Source organism: Rhinopithecus roxellana, chromosome 6 (genome assembly GCF_007565055.1).
Source record: "Rhinopithecus roxellana isolate Shanxi Qingling chromosome 6, ASM756505v1, whole genome shotgun sequence".
NCBI lineage: Eukaryota > Metazoa > Chordata > Mammalia > Primates > Cercopithecidae > Rhinopithecus > Rhinopithecus roxellana.
The window spans coordinates 153,396,490-153,407,389 of NC_044554.1; the positions used below are offsets into that span (position 1 = coordinate 153,396,490).

At 37.3% G+C, this 10,900-nt stretch overlaps 1 long non-coding RNA gene across 1 annotated transcript in view; it reads left to right on the forward strand.

The window, feature by feature from the left end:
- The window catches only part of LOC115898373, a 214,959-nt gene extending 204,343 nt beyond the window's left edge, over positions 1–10,616 (forward strand). Inside the window, exon 3 of the long non-coding RNA XR_004058110.1 lies at positions 6,225–10,616. This is a non-coding gene — a long non-coding RNA (uncharacterized LOC115898373). The remainder of the gene's footprint in view (positions 1–6,224) is intronic.
- Positions 10,617–10,900: the final 284 nt, after the last annotated feature.

Below are 10,900 nucleotides of genomic sequence, written 5' to 3' on the forward strand. Positions count from 1 at the left end.
ACAGGAGAAAATAATAATAGCTGTGATTGTTTATGGGATAAGAGTGCTTCGGATGAAAGAGATTAACTTGGCTAGAGATTGGAGCTAATTCTGTATTATAACAAGCCTATTTAATTGAGAAGAAGTTTGCCCCTTCAAGCTCTACTGAGGTGTCCACAAATTCACCCTGACAATGCCATGATAATCGAAGGTATCATGAGGTGAATAAATTAGACCTCCCAAGATTCCATCAGCAAGATGAGCTTTGGCCTTCTCCTTCCCTGGGTGGGATGGCTTTGCTCTGTTCTCCTCTCCAGAGTCATTCTTCATCCTTCTTTGCCTTGCTCTGTGCTCCAAAAGGCTGAGCTATAAGGACCACATCATGGTCTCCCAGTCCTCCAGGAGAATACATCTGCATAGTAGGAGACACCAGCAGGAACTAGTGAGGCATGAAGGACTGGGGATTTATTTCCTGGGGTCTCTGTTGTGTCGCAGGCTGACAGTGGTATGCGCCTCTCTGGAAGGCTGCAGGTCCTGTCTGGGGATTGTCTTCCTTCCTCACCTACTGCCACAGTTCTTTCTAACCACTCCATCCACTTGCTTGGACAGCTCTCTGGGTAGCAATTGCTCCCCAGTGTTAACAGCTCCAGGGCCTCACCATGCCTTATTGGCATTCTCTAACCCTACTCACACATTTATGCATAGCTTCCTCCTTAAACCCTCCTCTATTACCTCTATTTTGTTGTGGAAGCACCATGATGATATATTATCCTTAGCTCCCCATGCCTACCAAAGGTATAGGGGGCAGCAATACGGTAGGCACAGTAGTCTTCCTTAGAAAACCTTGGCTTCATATCACAGCGTCACTTCACACCATATATTACATTACAATATTCTATTTATATTTCTTATATTAACAAACCTCAATCTTCTAACTGTATTTGTCTGCCTTTATTTTTCAAGGGCTGATATGTGCTCCCAAACTCATTTTTGACTATGAAATACAGATGTTTCTTTGAAAATTAATGGGTCCAAGAATACTGTCTTGTTTTGACAATATTCCAGTCTAATATTCCTCACTCAGTATAAGCTGATGTTGTTGCTCACCAAGCTTGTGTTGCCACTATGTAATTCTCCTACCTCAAACATCTTTTCTACTCATCTCTACATCTTCATAGTCTACTCTTTCTTGCACAGTTGATACCTTTTCTTTGTATTCATCTGTCCAGCATAGTTTGAGTGCCTGCTAAAGTTTAAGTGTCTGCTAAATGATAGGCCCCTCAATGAAAGAGGCATACAAGAGCCTTTCCTACAATTTCATTCTTCTCTTCAGTGCTCCCAAATCTCTGTCCTTGTCCTGCAATGATCACATTCTACTTTGCTCTGTGAGAGTTGTATCCATGCCTGTTTTTGCCACCAGATTGTGTGTTTTCTGAGGATAGAATATACAACTTGATCTTTGCCATCTCCTCTTAAGAATCACATACATTCAAGTACATAGAATGCACTCAGTTCATTAACCTCCTCCCAGTCAGCAAATGCCCTGAGTGTCTGATCTGATGTGGAAGACTGCTTTGACAGGCTGAAATCTTTTGTCACATATTTCAGAGTTGACAAAACATAGGTTCTGACCAAATTGAGCAATTTAGACATAAAACAATATTATTAACTCCAGAAAGGGGATTTCAGAGGGAGATGGAACAGAGAAATTGCCCAGTCAGAGCTGTCCGGTCACAAAATAAGTTCAGCTCCCCGACCTTTTCAGCCCTGCTTCTACCCAAAGCCTCAAATAACTAGCCAGGATAGCTTTCGTCAGTCTGAAAAATTTACATAACTTCTGATAAAGTCTAGCCCAAACATTCCTCTCACACTGTGCTGACTCATATGCCCAAAATATGTCTGACCAGTGAGGCGGAAATAAATGATTCTTATTGGCTTGTAACTATCATTCTCCCCAGCTCTGTTTTCCTTAGTCCTAGGGGCAGATTCTAAGTTGGTACAGAAAAAAAAAAAAAAGTACTCCTGCCAATTCCCATCCTGGAATGACTGAAGAAAAGAAAATACATGTGATTATTTTAAAGGTACATGTATTTATTTTAAAGTGTCCTTCACAACCACCCCACTTCACACCCACCATCACCCTCATCACCCTAGAACTGTTTTAACCTAATTGCATCTTGGAGTTATGCCAGTGCCTCATGTAAATAAAAGCAAGGAGATTAAACTCCCTGCAAAAATGAGATTAAGAATAACACCCATCTTTCAGAGACTTTCAGGAGAAAGTCCTTTCTGTTTTTCTATCAGGAATAGATGTGAATTGACAAATCATCTGCTTTGATTTAACTTATGTTAGAAATGTTGCAAAAGGTGTAATGTATCCAGTTTTCATTTCTTAACGGATTTGAGAAAGGTTACAGCCAATGTTTACACCCTACTTGCAAGAGCGTAGGTGTCTGAGAGACACAGAAATTTGGTTTAACCCTCATTTCTGGTTTCGTTTCATGTCATGCCCCTCTTGGCCTTCTCCTTTTCTTCTGCTTTTATCTTGCCCCAGCATATTTTTTGTATCTTTGAAGGCTTCCTAAGTACTATACAGAAAAGGGAAGGGCATACCAAAATTTTAATAATTTCTCCTTTTGAACCCTTATCTGTCTACCTCACAACAGATAAGTCAAATCATTCAAAGTTAACAGTAATTACCCTCAAAGCGAGGGCCAAGATACAGGAGCACATATTCTGCATTCTCATATGCAGAGACCAGATGGAGAAGGGGAGAATCCATCTGCAAACATTCGTCACACTGCCTCACCGCCCACTTCCAACCTCCAACATGATATTGCCTCTGTTTTCTCCAAAGTCTGATTGGTGGCCAGAGAGAATTGATGTTCTTGACCTAATCTTTATAGGAATTAAGGGTGAGAACACAGGTGCACACATTAATCTCTATATTAAGGGATATCTGGAAGGCTCTTAGATGCTGACATTGATTCATGTTTTTGCAGTAATTCATAATTGAAAAATGGAATACATTGATTCTGTCTTGACACCTTGCCATTTAAACTGTGCTATACTTCTTCCTTATATCTTAAGAGAATCATTTGGAAAGCGTAACATAAAATGCTGAAGATGGAAATTACCTTTGTAGTCATCTATTCTAAGTACAAACGTGTATGTGCATGTGTTTTTAAAAAATTCGGTTGCAAAATTAGCTTATACTTGGTATAAGAATATCAGATTGCCCTGGGGTGTAAGAAGTAGCATGAGTCTCTCACTCTCAGTCATATTTCCCAGAATAAGCACCATTAATAGGAGCATTCATTCATTCATTCATTCATGCATGCATTTATTCAAAAAAATGTCTATTGAGCAACAATTATATGCTAGGCTCTGAATTAAGACAGGGAGAAAAAAATAAATACATTGATATAGAAAATAATATTAGTTGATGAGACAGGGAGTGACAAGTGAGGTCATTTTAGATAGTGTGTGACTGCATGGGAAAGGGAGCGGCAAATGCAGAGCCCCTTAGGCAGGGGTGCGCTGGGTATGTTCTAGCTACATCAAAGAGGCCGCTGTATCCATGATGCTGTGAGGAAGAGGGGGAGTGCACAACACGAGATTACAAATGTTAACAGTAGGCAGATTTTATAGGACATCGAAGCATTGTATGGAGCTTCGTTTGCTTTCTAAGTGCAAGGAGAAGAAATGGGTGGTTTTAAATGGGAGTGTGGCAACTTTAATAGCAAAAAGCTTTTATGTGGAAAGACATGATCTAGGAAGATGCTTGAAGATTAATTTTTAAGGAGGCACCATTCAAAGGGCAAAATTGCCGTATATAAACATAGATGACCTTTTGTAGTATTTATGCTTATAGCTGTTTCCTGTTGTATTAAATCCTACAATAGTCTTAATAGCAGCAACAAATAACAAAGCTAGACTAGCCAACTCAGCAAGATCTATCTGATGTCTTGCCAATGCCTGAGATCACAGGCAGAGCATCCAAATGAGGCAAAGGGACGCACGTGCTTGCACCACTAGAACAGCCTATGCCTTTTCTTTATGAAATTACAAATATCTCTGTATATTTTTTATAATATTTTTGTTTTGAAATAGTTTAAGATTCACAAGAAGTTTCAAAAATAGTAGAGAATTTCCATGTGCCCTTCACCCAGCTTCCCTCAATGACAACATTTTGCATAACCATAGTACATGTCAAAATCAGGACATTAGCATTAATATAATACTATTAACCTAGGCACCAGACATTATTTGGATTTCTTCAGGTTTTACAAGTTCTCTTTAAAAACTCTTTGTTGGCCAGGCACAGTGGTTCACGCCTGTAATTCCAGCACTTTGGGAGGCCTGGGGGGCAGATCACCTGAGGTCAGGAGTTTGTGACCAGCCTGGCCAAAATGGCAAAATCCTGTCTCTACTAAAAGTACAAAAATGAGCCAGGAGTGGTGGCGGGTGCCTGTGATCCCAGCTACTCAGGAGGCTGAGGCAGGAGAATCACTTGAACCTGGGAGACAGAGTTTGCAGTGAGCCAAGATCACGCCACTGCACTCAAGCCTGGGCAATAAAGGGAGACTCAGTGTCAATAAATAAATAAATAAATAAATAAATAAATAAATTGATTAATTAAAATTTATTTATTTATATTTGGGGAGTACATAATAATATGAAATTGCCTCCTACATGTAGATGCAAGTAACCACCACCATAATTGGGATAAAAAACTGTCTCATCACCACAAAGAGAGTGCCTCCAAATATCTCTTAACTGTACTTTTGTTTGGTCACAAGTAAGCTTTTGTTTTATGAATACACCAAGGCTGGACATGAAAAATACTTTAATTTGTGCTTCTTTTTTTTTTTTTTTTTTTTTGAAACAGAGTCTTGCTTTTGTCGCCCAGGCTGGAGTGCAGTGGCACCATCTTGGCTCACTGCAAACTCCATCTGCCTAGTTCAAGGGATTCTCCTGCCTCAGCCTCCTAAGTAGCTGGGATTACAGGCACCCACCACCATGCCCGGCTAATTTTTGTACTTTTAGTAGAGATGAGGTTTCGCCATGTTCACCAGGCTGGTCTCAAACTGTTGACCTCAGGTGATCTGCCCGCCTTGGCCTCCCAAAGCGCTGGGATTACAGGCGTGAACCACTGAGCCTGGCTTGTGCTTCTTTATTTAACATTTGGTTTATTAAAATCTGTAAATCTAACTAACACAATGTTTCTAAACATTCAAACATCACAAATATTTGTTTCTACATTTCATGAATTATCTTAAATATTTAAAACTCGATTTAAATGTAATTAACCAAATTCTCTAAACCATCTCAGTACAATCAAGAGTCTAATTTATCAACCTCTTTTAGTTGTTCAATCACCTTGAAAACAGAGTATCAGAGTGGTTTCAAAATTTGTTTCTATACTTTTTACTTACCCTGATACATAAGTAACAATACTGTGCGTTCAATTCATTTATTCACCTTTTTAATGGTTATTTTATACTTCCACAGAATTCCAATGATCTTGCCAGACTCAAAAGAAAATACTAACTCACAGAAACCTGCTAAAATGATGGGTTCTGACCTAATTGACTGATCCCTGGTCATGGCATGAGACTTGCTTGTGTCTTTCAGGGTCTCTCAAATCTAGATAGATCCTCAAAAACACCCTCTTTTTCCAATAAAACCTCCCTTATAAATGGAATTTTCAAGCTCATGTCTTCAAACAAAACACAGACAAAATTTTAGATTTTTTTTTCTCCCTGGCCTGTATTGCAAAAGTCATTTTCCTCTCAAATTTATTCACAATTTTGATATAGTTTGTTAGCATTTTTGGAAACATGGGTATGCTTTAATCACATATTATTAGAAGGCTTATCTAGGGTTTTTTAATTCAAGAGATGAGAATCCAGTCTGAGGAGTCTGCTTTCTCCCTCTGCTTGTCCGTCACATTGATACACTCTATGGAACCACCTGGTTATTCCCCTGTCCTTCTCATTCTTAATAAAATCTCTTCTTTTCCCAGAAATATCTTGTTTGCTCATAATTCCTTAATCTACCCATTCTTGCCTACATAGGTAAAGAAATATTCAATGTATACTTCATAGGAACAACACTCACTCACCTATATCAACTATCCCATAGGCATTATAATGAACAAGAACAATCACATATCATTATATTTTTATTTTTGTTTTGTAGCTATCATCCAATGCATTTTATTAAATGTCATTTGGTTTTAGGCTTTTTGATGGAATTGTTACAACTTGGTGCATGCCTGCTCCTAAAAGAAATACTGAGGGATTTTCTCATAGGATCCTCATGTTCTGGCAAAAACAAGATGTTCTACTCCCAGGTTGACTTTTTCAAGCCCCAAGATGTTGAGTCAGCCATTCTCCAAGGATCTCAATTTCCTTTTAATGGAAAATAACATTAAACACCAAATATAAGCCTCAGGCTGTCCCACATGTGTATTGGGGACAAGACGAAACCTGCCTCAGGGCTACTTTGGCAGCAGACCTGAAAAAGGCCTTTCTTTCCAGATATATGATTTCTCATTGACAGCATTGCACAGCCCTCTTTATTGTTTGTGTAAATGACACCCTTGGACCTGAACAATACACACAGAGACAATTGTGTGCAACAGTTCTGCAAACTGATATTTCTAATTAAAAAATACAAATTACCACATTTTGTGTTTTTTAGTAAAACACTTTCTAATGTATTTTTCATTAACCAAGATATGTACATTTTAAACTCTCATTCAGACAGATATTGCAACATGTTTGCTTATTATTTGCTTCTGTGGGTCATGCAAAGTCTTACAATTTGTTGTTAGTTAGCATTTGATGTACCTATTTCCAGACTTCTTATGTACATATACAAATTCAGACACATGCAGATAGTGTTGTGGTTTTGGTGCTTGTATTTTTTAAAATAGAATTCTACTGTATAAATTGTTCTGCAAATTATTATATCTGACCAGTATAATTTTCTACAATGATGAAAATGTTTTAAACCTGTGACTATGGAGCCCTTGAAAACATGGCTAATATGAACAAGGAATTGAACTTTTCATTTTAGTTTATTTCAAGGAACTTAACTTTGAGTCGTTAATAGAAGGTACATGCAGCTAGTTGCTCTTGTATTAGACAGTCCAGTTCTAAAGAATAATATAGATTACCTTCACGACCTGAGACAGGAAAAGATTTCTTAAGCAAGATACAAAAAGCATGGAGTGAATGAGAAAATATTTTTATTATATTAAAGCTAAGATGAGACAAGTTGGCTCACATCTGTATTTCCAGCACTTTTGGAGACCAAGGCAGGAGGACTGTTTGAGCCCAGGAGTTCAAGTCCAACCTGGGCAACATAGGAAGACCCTATCTCTTCAAAAAATTAAAAAACTTAGCCAGGCATGGTGGCACATACCTATATTCCAAGTTAATGGGGAAGCTGAGGCAGGAGGATCATTTGAGCCTAGGAGGTTGAGGCTGAAGTGAGCCAAGATCACACCACTGCACTAGAGCCAGAGTGACAGAGTGAGAGCCTCAAAGAAAAAAAAAAAAAAAAAAAAAAAAAAAACTAAGAATTTTTATGTAGAGATACCATTAAAAGCATTAAAAGAGTAGAAAAAGAACCACAGAATGGGAGAAGATATTTGCAACACTGTTAAGACAAAGGGCTTGTATACAGAATATATGATGAGCTCCTATAATTCAGTAAGAAAAACACAGACAATCCAAAATGAACAAGGTATAATAAGCCCTTACTTAATGTCTTTGACAGGTTCATGGAAGCTGTGACTTTAAGCAAAAAATAAAAAATAACAAAACCAATTTTACCATAGGTGAATTGATATACGTAAGAGTTAAGTTCCTGGCATATTACTGGTCACAAAAAATCACCAAACTTCTAAAAGAAGACCAAAATACATTTAATATTAAACACTGAAATAAATGTGAGTTACACCTACATTTAAGAAAGATTAATAAAAACAAGATAACTTCATTCACTTATTCCAGTTCAGAGTCTTGAGTGTTGGAGCCTCTCCAGGGGCTCAGGGTGCAAGGTGGAAATGCATCCTGGAAAGGATATCATCCCGTCGCAGGGCACACTCACACCCACACCCACACCCACATGCACTCAGACTGGGACACTTTAGACCGCCAATTCACCTAACGTGCACATCTTTGAGATGTGGGAGGAAACTGGAGGACCTGGAGAAAATGCATGCAGACATGGGAAGAACATGTCAACTCCACATAGACAGTGGCTCTAGCTGGGAATTGACATTTTTTCTCTAAAGGTTATTATAAAACAATGTTATTTGAGGATTTGCTGTATTTGTACAGGCCCTTGTCTATAAAACTAATTCAGATGGCTAATACACATTTGAAAAGGTGCTAAATTTCATTAGTCATAAGGAAAATGAAAACTAAAGCTCTACACATTCCAAAATGGTTAAAGTTAAGAAGAGCAATATTATCGAGTGTTGATAATATTGTGGAGCACCTTGAATGCTTATGCATTGCTGGTAGGAATGTAAATTAGTACAGCAACTTTGGGAAACAGTCTGGCATTATGCAATAAAGTTGAACATAGTCATTCCCTATGAGCAAGCACTTCCAGTCCTAGGTATAAACTGGACAGAATTGCTTTGTATAGAGACACAAAGACATATACAAGAATGTCCACAGCATCCTTACACATATGGCCAAAAAACTAAAAACACCTCAAATGTTAGGACTAGAATAGTAAATTGTGTATATTTATAGAGTGATATTTTAATCAACAATAAACACATTAGGATTGCAATTACATGTGATGGCAAAAGCAAGTCTCACAAACGTAATATCGAGCAAAACAAGGCACATATAAAAGAATAAGCCTGCTTATATAAAACTCAAAGATGGGCAAAACTAAACTATGGTATCAGAAATTAGAATACTAGTTACCTCAAAAAGTGCCAGAAAGTGGACTTTTATGATGCTGGCTATTTATTCCCTGGCTTTATGGTAGTCACACAAATGCTTGCTTGATGATACTTTATGAAGAAGGACATTTCAGTTTTAAATACTATTCATTATGTGCATTATTCTTCAATGAAAAGCACTTTTAGGAAGAGATATTAAAATTTGAACCCCAGAGAACGATTGGAGAGTGACCATTTCCTAAAGCAAATGTTCTTACTCCTCAAAACATTTAATATTGGCACAAACAAACAAATACAATCTCGTTACAGTTTGCATTTTACGTTATTAATAATTTTACTAGATTTTTGTATTCTGTGTCTGTGAAATGCTTATTCATAGCCTTTTCTCAGTTTTCTATGGAATATTCATCATTTGCACAATGATTTATAAGAATAAAATTGTGTTCAGTAAAATTTTGTTCCATTGTAAAACTGTTGTATAGTAAGGATTTTGCCCATTTATCTGCAAACAGGTTGCAAATATTTCCCCCAGTCTGGCATTTAATTTTGTTTGTAGTGTGATTTTGCCATGCCAAAGTGTTTGTTTGTATTTTTTTCTGTAGTCAATTTCGTTATATCATTTAGTTTACGGTTTCTGAGGTTTTAATTGCTTATAATAGCATCCCCATCCCTAGACTATAAAAAACATTTCCCTGTTTTCCTCTAGTATTTAAATACTTTAATTTTTAAAAATAGAAATATTTTATGCATCAGAAGTTTATTTTTGTTTATGATGGGATACTAACTCTACATTTTTCCTTAAGTCCATCTGCATGTCAATTGTCCAAGCAACATTTATTGCATGCATGACTCATGTTGTCTCCACCAATATGATTCTCATTTAGATATATGTATATATTTACATATGTAAATATATATATATGTAAATATATACATATATATGCAGAGATATATATTAGATTCCCTTAGGTACTTGAGTTTGTGTCAGGATTCTCTGTTATGCTACCTAATTTGTTGACCTAATCTTGTACCTATGCCATGATGATTTAATTACTCTGGCTAATCAGGCTACAGCCCGGGCACCGAAATGTAAAATAGCAGGTTTTGCTTAATGTTTTGGCTTCATCACTCACATGTTGGGCTTATAGGTGCTATTCCATGTGCTTCTGTCTCCCCATGGTATCTCACCCTGCAGAGGCTCTGCCCGTGGGCTCTCTCTTCAGAAGAGTAGTCGGAGGTCTTAATGTCTTATGTGGCATATGGCTTCTAAGCACAGAAAAGTGTGTGGTGTTGGGTCTTTTTAAGGTATAACCTTGGGATTGCCACCACAGTACATCTGCGAACAAACTTTCTGCTTTGTTAGGAAGTCACAGGTTAGTCAGATTCAATACGGAAATGACTACACACAGGTATTTTTCCAGGAGGAGTGTCTATTGAGTGCTACCCTTGCAGACTAGTTACCACAGTGGGTATCCTTGTCTTAGTCTTGTCTATAACAGAAATGTCTTAAGTCCTTCATTACTATTTGTTACTGATTTCTAGATTTTATCAAGATAAAAAGAGATCTACATTCCACAGAGGTGTGTCTTCTTTTAGCAGAATGGTTGCTAAATAGTATCAAATACAATTTGAAATTCATAAAGATAATCATTTGGCTTTCTCCTTTAAAATATTTATGCAATAAACTCTATTAACAGAATTCATAACCTTGAATCCTTCTTCTGTGCCTGAAATAAACCCCCCATAGTCAAGATGCATTATTTCTTAATACACTGTTAGAAGGATCTATTTGTTAGTATTTTATTGAAGAATTTTCCCACTATATACATGAGACTGACTATAATTTACTTTTGTGGTGCGTTTCCTAAGTCCTTCACTTTGTAAATAAAGCATATGAGATCAGAGAGGTGAAATGAGTGTCTCAAGTTAGCAACAGAACTTATACAGACAACCCCTGACTTAAGATGGTTCTACTTGCAATGT